Raw genomic sequence first — 9,809 nt, 5'->3', positions numbered from 1 at the left:
CATCTACGACACATGTCTACGGAACACTGTCAGAGGAAGATGGCATCTTACACTAAAAATACTAGTAGAAATGTCAATCTCTACGACACATGTCTACGGAACACTGTCAGAGGAAGATGGCATCTTACACTAAAAATACTAGTAGAAATGTCAGTCACTAAGACACATTATGTCTACGGAACACTGTCAGAGGAAGAAGGCATCTTACAATAAAAGTAATGGTAGAAATAGAAATCACTAGAATACACCATATTAAGCTTTCTATCATTAATTCCAATTTATGTCAAAAAGTCATGCATAATACAGTGTAAGAAAATGTCGAGGACTCATAAGCTGAAAAAATATTTTAATGTGATACTTCTGCAGGATTAAGTTAAATGAGCCAAAGCGTTCTTTTTATCTTACACACCAAACACCGAGAAAGACACTGAAACTAAAAGGAGGACATCACATCCTCCTTCCTTTAAAACGAAGGAAGACACCAAAAAAACAAGAAGACGTCATGATCTCCTTTTCTTAAAAACTGAAGGAGACACCACATGACAAGAAAGACATCATGATCTACTTAAATACAAATTAAAATAACAATATTTGGCTTCAATCAATAAGATAGACAGTTGATACGAATGTACAAATCGAAAATAATACCTACAACAACAATCATAGGTCTACAAACACCAAATGTATTAATAACTTTAAACTACGGTTCCCAATTGAGAGTTCCTCGTGAATTTGCATACATTACATGAACCAACTTAATGAGTACGTATGTTTCAATGATATTTCTGTGTCTGTGGTTTTGATTTCTTAAACCGGCTAAGTTTGATATGACACCATGCCTTAGTCATATATCTTTAATCTGAGTCAAATTATTGACATAAGTTTGTCGACAACATGCCTAAATGTTGAGGCAAATATAGGAGATGTTAGTTGGTACATTACACTTTATCAATGTCAGAACACCTGACTCCGTCTATATTTTATTGTTTTGTTGCCATACAAGGGGCCTTTCTCTTGTTTCGTTATATCATCTCTTCAACATGGAAATTGTATTTTCTATTGAGTTGACGTTGGGTATCGTTGTGTCATCATTACTTTGGCCGTATTGTGTGAAGCAGTTACAAGGTCGGGTTACAAATTCAAGCTGTTAAGTAGAACTCAAATTACAACAAACATACCAAAATGTCAACAAAACCGTGATTTAGAAACAAAATCGATCAAATTATAGCAAGATGTGAACAAGGAAAAGATATAAGTAGAAACCATTGTAAACGTACGTAGGACCAGGCGTGACAAGACAGAGAGAGTCATCTGCTTGATCGACGGCAGCACTATTTAATATATTTAAACATAGGTAATATAGGTAAATAATGGTAATATAGGTAAATGTAGGTAATATAGGTAAACTTAGGTAAATATAGGTAATATAGGTAAATATGAGTAAAAAAGGTAAATAAAGGTTATATATATAAATGAAAGTAATATAGGTAAATGTAGGTAATATAGGTAAATATTGGTTATATAGGTAAACAAAGGTAATATAGGTATACATAGGTAATATAGGTAAATATAGTTAAAAAAAAGATGATTTCACGATTTAAACGATATCAGGAGTAGTGACCACAAAACACATACTGCGATATGTAAACACCCCATATTATTTAAGAGGAGCTGTTACTTTCAATAAAGGAAAGAAATATTCATGATAGGAAAATTAAAATTCTTCTCACTAACCGTAGAGTTCAATAGTAAACTTTCTCTTCTTCATATCATAAGTAAATTTCGAGAGGAAACCATCAGATATAGAAATAGCCTGTAATGAAATTGATTTCAAATTTTGGAAGCAAATACTCTATCAACATTGTCAATATATTTCTTGTAGTTTAAAGATAGCACATTTGAAAGTGAAATGCAAGGACTTTGCAAGGTTTTAGATTTCAACCAGACCTGACAAACTATACACTAAATACTGTTTCAAAGGAACACAAAAACCAGTTGGTCAGAAGAGGAACACATTTTCCTTACATTGCATTGTCCAACGTCAGCTGAATACAAACCCTACTGCAGACTTTTCAAAAGATCTTGGAATCCAGAAACTCAAGTATTTGTAGGAGAACGTAATGTATTGGGCCTGATTTACATTGTTAACATGTCAATCGAATCAAGCTCTGGAGGCTGTATCTTAATGAAATATTTCAATTAGTATTTTAATCAACCTCACTTAAATTACATGTATGTATGCACTGTATAACGCTTTGGCTTCCTGTCATTAATAAGAACGTCACCTCGTGTTTAACAAAGACACGTGCTCATATTCTAAATAAACACATCCACATACCATGTATTGATTTATATATCAAATTGAATCATTTGATAGATCTAGCGTCTGACTTTTAATCAAAGTTAGGTAATATATAAGCTGCGAAATTCAGACACATCACTGTCCGCAGAAGATTAAATAAAGTCAAACGAGATAAAGTCAGGATTAATTAAACTCAAGTATTCAAAGGACGCTAACAACCAATGCTACTCTGGCTATGGTTTCTATATAGTACATTAATATAAAAAATATAAAAACAGTACATGTTGTAAGAAACCTTTTTTTTTTTCTTTTTCTTGTTTTGGTAATGTCTCTAAATTATGACACTATACTTTCATGTGAATTAGGATATCTTGTTTTCCGACAGCAACAACAACATTACAAATAGGAATGTTTTAAACGACCAGTCCTTAAATAAAAGCAATATAAACTGATTACAGCTGACTTTCAAATATTTATGCAGTTAAATATTTGGAAAGCTATGTCCAAGCGTAACGAAGAGGTCATTGGCGTCGAAGAAAATTACACGCAGCCTTACTTCTTGAACGTGACGCACAATGAACGCGTACACTCATCCGCCTACAAGTTACAGTAAAATGTAGTAAAAAATATTATGTTGTCGTGAAATAACAGTTTGATTTCTCAAAACTACATTTTTTTCTTCAAATAATTGCAATTCTTATTTTTGTTTTGAAGATTAAATTTAACGCATTCTGCTACAAAGACATTACATTTGCGTGACTGCTTCTTAGGCATGACAAATATCATTGAGAATCTATATGGTCATTATACCTATACGATACGGAAGTGCAAAAAAGTCTCCTATAATGTGCCACTCTCATTGTCTACGGTATAGAGTAATACGTGTCAATTTTCTCTGACATAAGCATCTATGCACAAAATGAAATATCTAGGAGAAAATAAAATGAAATATTTATAATTGGATAATTTATTTGGTGTCCTGACAGTCCTTTTATTTCATCGAAGTTGAAAGCACACACAAGATGAGCTGTGATCCATGTCAGTGTAAAGTTAATAAAGTAAAGCTTGTGATATCAGGAACATTTGGAAAATAATACTGAAAACACATATTAAACATCTTATTTTTTTAAATTTTGTAATGCTACTCGGAATAAAATTGTCTGAGTCATGTTTTATAATGTCGTTTTTATTGAAATAGCATATTTATAGTTTCAACTATTTTATTTACCAAATACAATACAGCATACAATGTTATAAAATTAGATAGCACATGATTTATATAAAAGTACAATATACAAGATGGCGGAGAATAATTCCTCATTAACATTTTACATATTAATTTTACTGCCCCATAAGGGCTTTTCTTTTGACTGTTGCTTGCAATAAATCTTTGCCTATTTTGCTTAAAGTTTTGACATTTTTACATGAAAATTATTCAATCAACTTATAAACACTTGCATATCGATAATAATATTATTTTAAATATGTATTTGTTAACTCGGAATAAGCTCGACAAAGAAGTAAAAATGCATCTCATCTATAGATTCGATAAATAATATGTATGTAACAGGAAACAGAAATGCACGGACAGACCAGGATTAAAATAGTGGACATCCGAACTATACACGGACGCTTTAGGCAATGGAGCTACCAAGTCGCCGGCGATCGACTCCGTTGACTTCTGCTAAATGCCTCCCTCCTTTAACAAAGATTTAGAGCCCAAAGACACATGAGACCTTATACTTGTTTTCGAGGGTATATTTTGTTGGCGCCAAATTTAATCAGTTCCTCCGCACTCTAGACGGACACTCGATCAACCCAACCCATTTTTTTTCATACAATTATATTTCTATATTATGATATTCATGTACATAAACAACGTTTAAATCGCAACTATAGGGTTGAAAATTGAAAGTATTTTCCAAATTTAGACATAAATGTACAAATTAGCGGTGACAGGTGGCAGCGGTCAATTTTCATACACAAAGATATAATGGATGATATCTATAACATACTTTAAATACGACTGTAGTCGACATTGGTTGAAGCAACTCTAAGAGGATAAGAGGATAATAAATCGATTTTCTCATAATCAAAACAGAAACATAGTGTGTAAAACTAATAATACAATTACGGATGTAAACAAAGACCAATCAGAATGGATAATAATGAGCCAAAGTGTGACCAACATCGTAATGCGAACTCCAAATTGAGAAACTTATTCAGAATATGAAATCAAGAAAATAAATACACAAAGAAGAAAAGACCGGTTATTTCAGTGGTTGTGCGTCTTCTGTTTTATCGAAACCCGTTATGTTGATCTAGTTCAAATTCAAGTGAGTACCGGGGTAGTTAAGAGAAACCTTTGCAAATTAGTTGAATTTAAATGTTAACGCTTCCATATGCATGCTTATGTTGCATACTATATACTCAATAAATGTAATCAGACCGTGCGTGACGATGCATTGTTACAAATTATGTAACATGATTGGACAAGACTGAATTAATCACTCCTGATATAGAGTAGATCTTTTTTTTGTGTATTCATCCTGAAATGTTAGATCTGTATTGGTTAACTTTCTTTTTTTAAGATTGCATATAAAAGTTCTCATTTAGTTTCTTACAGATCCCTACTCCGATACTACAGCAGCTGTAGATGATTTTGAAGCGTCGTCCAATAAAGTGATAAGATGTTTTAAGATTGTTACTGACTGACAATCAAGTCATTCAACAGGTATTCACGTTTTTAGTTTCCTGGTTTTTGTCAAAAAATTAAACGCCACATATTTGGCGTTTAAAAGAAGCACACCTTACTTTATCATAATCAATAACTTAACAGAGCTTAACAGTGATTATGCAATAACATGTAAATGCGAATTGTCAAATTGTTTTATTGATTTAATATTTAAACTAGAAAAACGCTCTACCTCTTTCATTTCAATTTGAGTAACCGTGAACACTTTTCTAGGGGTAAAATATGATTGATAAGTACTGTGTTAGACATCAGGATTTTCTTGGAAAATTTGTTACATATTGTTCCTTGTGTGATATGGATTTTTTTTTTATTATATTCACAACCCAAGTTCTCGCTTTCGGGACATAACATAACTTGGGATTTAATTTAATTTATATGGTTTGTGTCACCGATAAATCAGGGGACACCTTCCCGTCAGGAACACATGGGTTTATTCTCCCTATAATTTCTAAAAAAATAAATAAAGATCCCAATGTAAAATCGTCCTTGGTTTCATTGATTTCGGGTTCGAATTAACGTCTTGTTCATACTTCAGCTACTTTAGTGATTCACCCACCCTTGATATAAAATTTACATTAGGTGCAAATATAACTTTCCACAACACGTTCCCAAGTTATACTTTTCAGTTTTGACATTATGGTTTATTTTGTTCTGTACTCTATTTCAATTTAGAAAGACAAATGGACAGAGCTTACCAATTTTTATTTTTTGAAATAGGGACATTTGACATGATTGACACATTTAGTGAGGCAAAGCGAGATTTTCAATGGCCGATGTGCTGTTATGATTATAATTTCCTAAATTTCACAACATCGACAACGAAATAACGATCATCACAGGGGCCACAGTGCCGACAGTTTGTCGTCAGTTTACAAACAAACGCTAGCATTTAGACTACCGTGCGTTCGAGACACCAAAATAAAAACATTTAATTATAGTTTATTATTTTTCTTTTAATAAAGATGCTTTTGTCAGCTAGTGTCAGAAGCGTCAGTCGCGATTGTTCGTCGGTACAAAAAACATTCCATCAGATCCACTCTCTCATCCACTCCGCCATGACACAGAAACGATGTTCACCTGTTGTTGACGAGAGAGGACGTCTTCTGAGCTCGTGCAGCTTTTACGTGGTTTTATTGGTATGTTGGTGTTGGTAACATATGTTATATGTAACATTTGAATGACTCTTATCATGTGTCCCCAGCTGAAGCCCAACTGAATGGTTTTTTAAGACTTTTACCCCTCAAATTTGAACTTTTATTTCCCTGATTTGAAGACAACTCCCCCGCCATTTTGGACTCACAGATTTCGAAAAACAGTCAAGTCTCGGGATAACAATTCTACATTGGATGAATATTTTTATATGAAATGTTATAGAGTATAGACTCAATTTTAAACACCTTGCTGAACTTTTAAATCAACCCTTGAATTGCATTGCTTGCTCACTGCCTGAGATACAATCTACATTATTTCATGTACGTGATACTGAATTTTTCACCCATGATGATAGCCTGACCAATCCGGCGTCTATACATCTCTCAGTCTCATTGATGAACTTTTATTTGTATTTATATTGTGTTTTGCTGTGTCCTTACTGCCCTTTATCTTCCGTACCGATTTTCTCTTGACAAATTTTACCCTCAAATCTGAACTTTTATTCTCATGAGCTGAAAGCCCATCCGCCATTTTGAACTCACAGAATTCGAAAAACAGTCCAATTTCATGTCTCGGGATACCAATTCTACATTGGATTAATACTTCTACATGAAACATTTTAGAGCATAGACTAAATTTTAAACCCGTTACTGAACTTGTATATCAACCCTTGAACTGCACTGCTTGCTCACTGCCTGAGATACAATTTGTGTGATACTGAATTTCACCCATGATAGCCTGACCAACCCGGCGTTTTTACATCTCTCAGTCTCATTGATAAACTTTTAACTGTAATTATGTTGTGTTTTACTGTGCCCTTACTGACTTTTTATCTTCTGAACACATTTTACCAAATATTGCCACTTTTATTGGAGCGGGATCTCGCGAGATCTGACGGCATCTTTTCAAGATGGCGGCCCCCATCAATGACAATGCAATTGTCACCACCTCGAAAGAGAACGCCCATACATCAGCTCAAACAGACATAGTAACGCGTTGTAACACCACACGTCGTAACTACACACTCAATTGTAAAACGGCCCTACAAAACAAAAGAACAGGATGTGACAGACCATTCATAAATATCATCCCAAAAGACGGAGGCCAACAACTGAAGATTGATTGCAGCACAGGCTGCTATGAACTCTTGAAGGAGGAGATCATTAAGGCTACCAAGTCAAACAAGATATGCGAACGCTATAACATAGTCATCACCCATGAAGAAATCACTGACCAAGTTGGAAACAACCCGGAACATATAGTCCGTGCTGACAATAGACTCAACTCAGGTGTTTCAGGCAATAAATATGTATCACACCCAATCTTCCCTACTAATTAATGGCAGACATGTTGCCCTTTTAAAGGAAGACATCCTACCAGACATTCTACATGTAATTCATTCCCACCCTAGCACGGATGGTCTAGACAGAAGGATGGCAGATCTTATTGCTAGATGTATGAAGAAAAGTGTAGATGCACCGGATGCCTGCACCAGTATGTTACAGATAGAAGACAGGATCTTACATGATACTCTACCTTCCCAGATAGATCAGACCGAACCATCTCTAGCGGAGAATATGGATACGTGTATCCACTGCAATATTTATGTAGACTCCGAGGGCATTGAATGCGACATCTGTCATCATTGGTATCATTACTCCTGCGAGCACCTAGACACTGACTTGTCAGAATTCTATAGTGGCAACCCACGCTACAGCTGTCTATCGTGTAGACATCTTTCCTTCTTAGATATTTCACTTACCCTCCCACCCCAGCCACAGATCAACACTTCCATCCTTCAACAAGAATGTGAGGACCTTCGTTATGATGAAGTCCCCTTTGACACAGCAGAAGTCCATGGCGAGTATGGGCATATAACCACAGGAAATGGAATTTCGGCTTCAAACCCTGCTGCTTTGGATAATTCCAACACATCATTAAAAGATGGATACGAGGCCTGTGTGCAACCAAAGTGTGGTGCTATGGATTTACAGCCTTTCTACACATACTGATACTACCACTCACGACAAACAGAACTCCCCACGCATTGTCTCTGACCTCATTGAAAATAGTCAGAATATAAGACCTCCTACCCGGAAAAAAATGAATGATCCAAAACCAGAGAGGAGGAAGAAGGCAAACAAAGGAATAAGTAACAACCAAGCAGACCTGCAGGAAAAGCTTGAACACTCTGCAAGTGTTATCATCTCCTTGGAAAGGAAAATAAACAAGCTTGAACAAACCAACAACTTGCTACAACATCAAGTACTCCAACCAGAAATACTAAGCGACCGCCGAACACATGTACCATCATACTACTCTGGACAACATCATGAATTAGACACCATTCATGACAAGCTTCGTGTCATGGAGCTCAACATGAAGATTCTCCAAGTCGAAAACATGCAAAGGAACTTACAAATGCAGCAACAATTCCAACAGGTCATGCCCAGTGCTACCATACCTCCTGGCTTCATGATCCAGTTAGCCCCTAACGACCTCCCAGTGATGCAACCCACTACTCTACCATTTCCTCCACCACCTACACAACCGTTTCACCTACAACCTTGCCAGCAACAGCCGCAGTCCGAAGACCTGAGGAACCAAGGATTTCAGACTCCGACACAGTTCTGTCAACCACATACAAACAACCAACATGCAGGATATCATGGCGCGACAACTCTGGACAAAAATGACAAACTTAAGGCCTTCAAAGACCAAAGACCCAGTACTGCTAGCAATGCTCCAGCATATGACAGAACACGGGGACCATGGAGGAGACCACAAGAACCCAGAGTGAGATTCGCGCAACAATCTAACGACTATGGCCCTAAGAAACTCCCAAGTCTGCTAGACCTGGCTGAAGGGAACCCCCTGAAAATGTCTGATATCCCCTCGAACAAAAGGAAACTGGACCTACTGAATAGTGCCCCAGCTATGCACTCCACTCCGCATAAACAGAAGGTTAGTACACCTGAAGTGGACAGAAATGGTCTGTCTATCAGGAAGCTCCATGACGCAGTTCCTGCCCCAAAACCAAAGTGAGATAACAAGCCCTGATCACTCCATCTCATCAGACATAGAGAACACCAAGGAGCAGATAACTAAGGAACATCAAAATGGACAACTGTCTTTTTTGTCCCACGGCCGAGCTTCGGAGCAAAGAGGACGGAACCCGTCGACAACACTCGCGAGCCCATTAAAGTAGCTACCCTTAATGTGAAAAACGTCAAGGGTAACAGGACCTACGTTGAGGAACTCCTTCAAAACCATGATGTAGTGTGCCTGCAAGAACACTGGCTATACGACTTTGAGATCTTGATGATGAATGACCTTTCTAATAAACATGAAGTATTCGGAAAATCTGTTGATACCAACAACCCAATACCCCCCTACAAGTACCTCGTGGATATAGAGGCACTGCAATACTCTACAGGAATGATTGGGACATAAAAACAACGAAACATCCAGATGGTGGTGACAGAATAACAGTTATTGAACTGGATACAGATCCCAAAATGTGTATTATTAATGCCTACCTACCCTCAAGGGGAAATAACTCCAGAGCAGACTACATTGAAATACTGGATGAGGTGCGTG

This window comes from Mizuhopecten yessoensis, unplaced genomic scaffold (assembly GCF_002113885.1).
Source record: "Mizuhopecten yessoensis strain PY_sf001 unplaced genomic scaffold, ASM211388v2 scaffold9503, whole genome shotgun sequence".
NCBI lineage: Eukaryota > Metazoa > Mollusca > Bivalvia > Pectinida > Pectinidae > Mizuhopecten > Mizuhopecten yessoensis.
The sequence above is the reverse complement of the archived record's forward strand: the minus strand, read 5'-3'. Positions refer to the sequence as shown.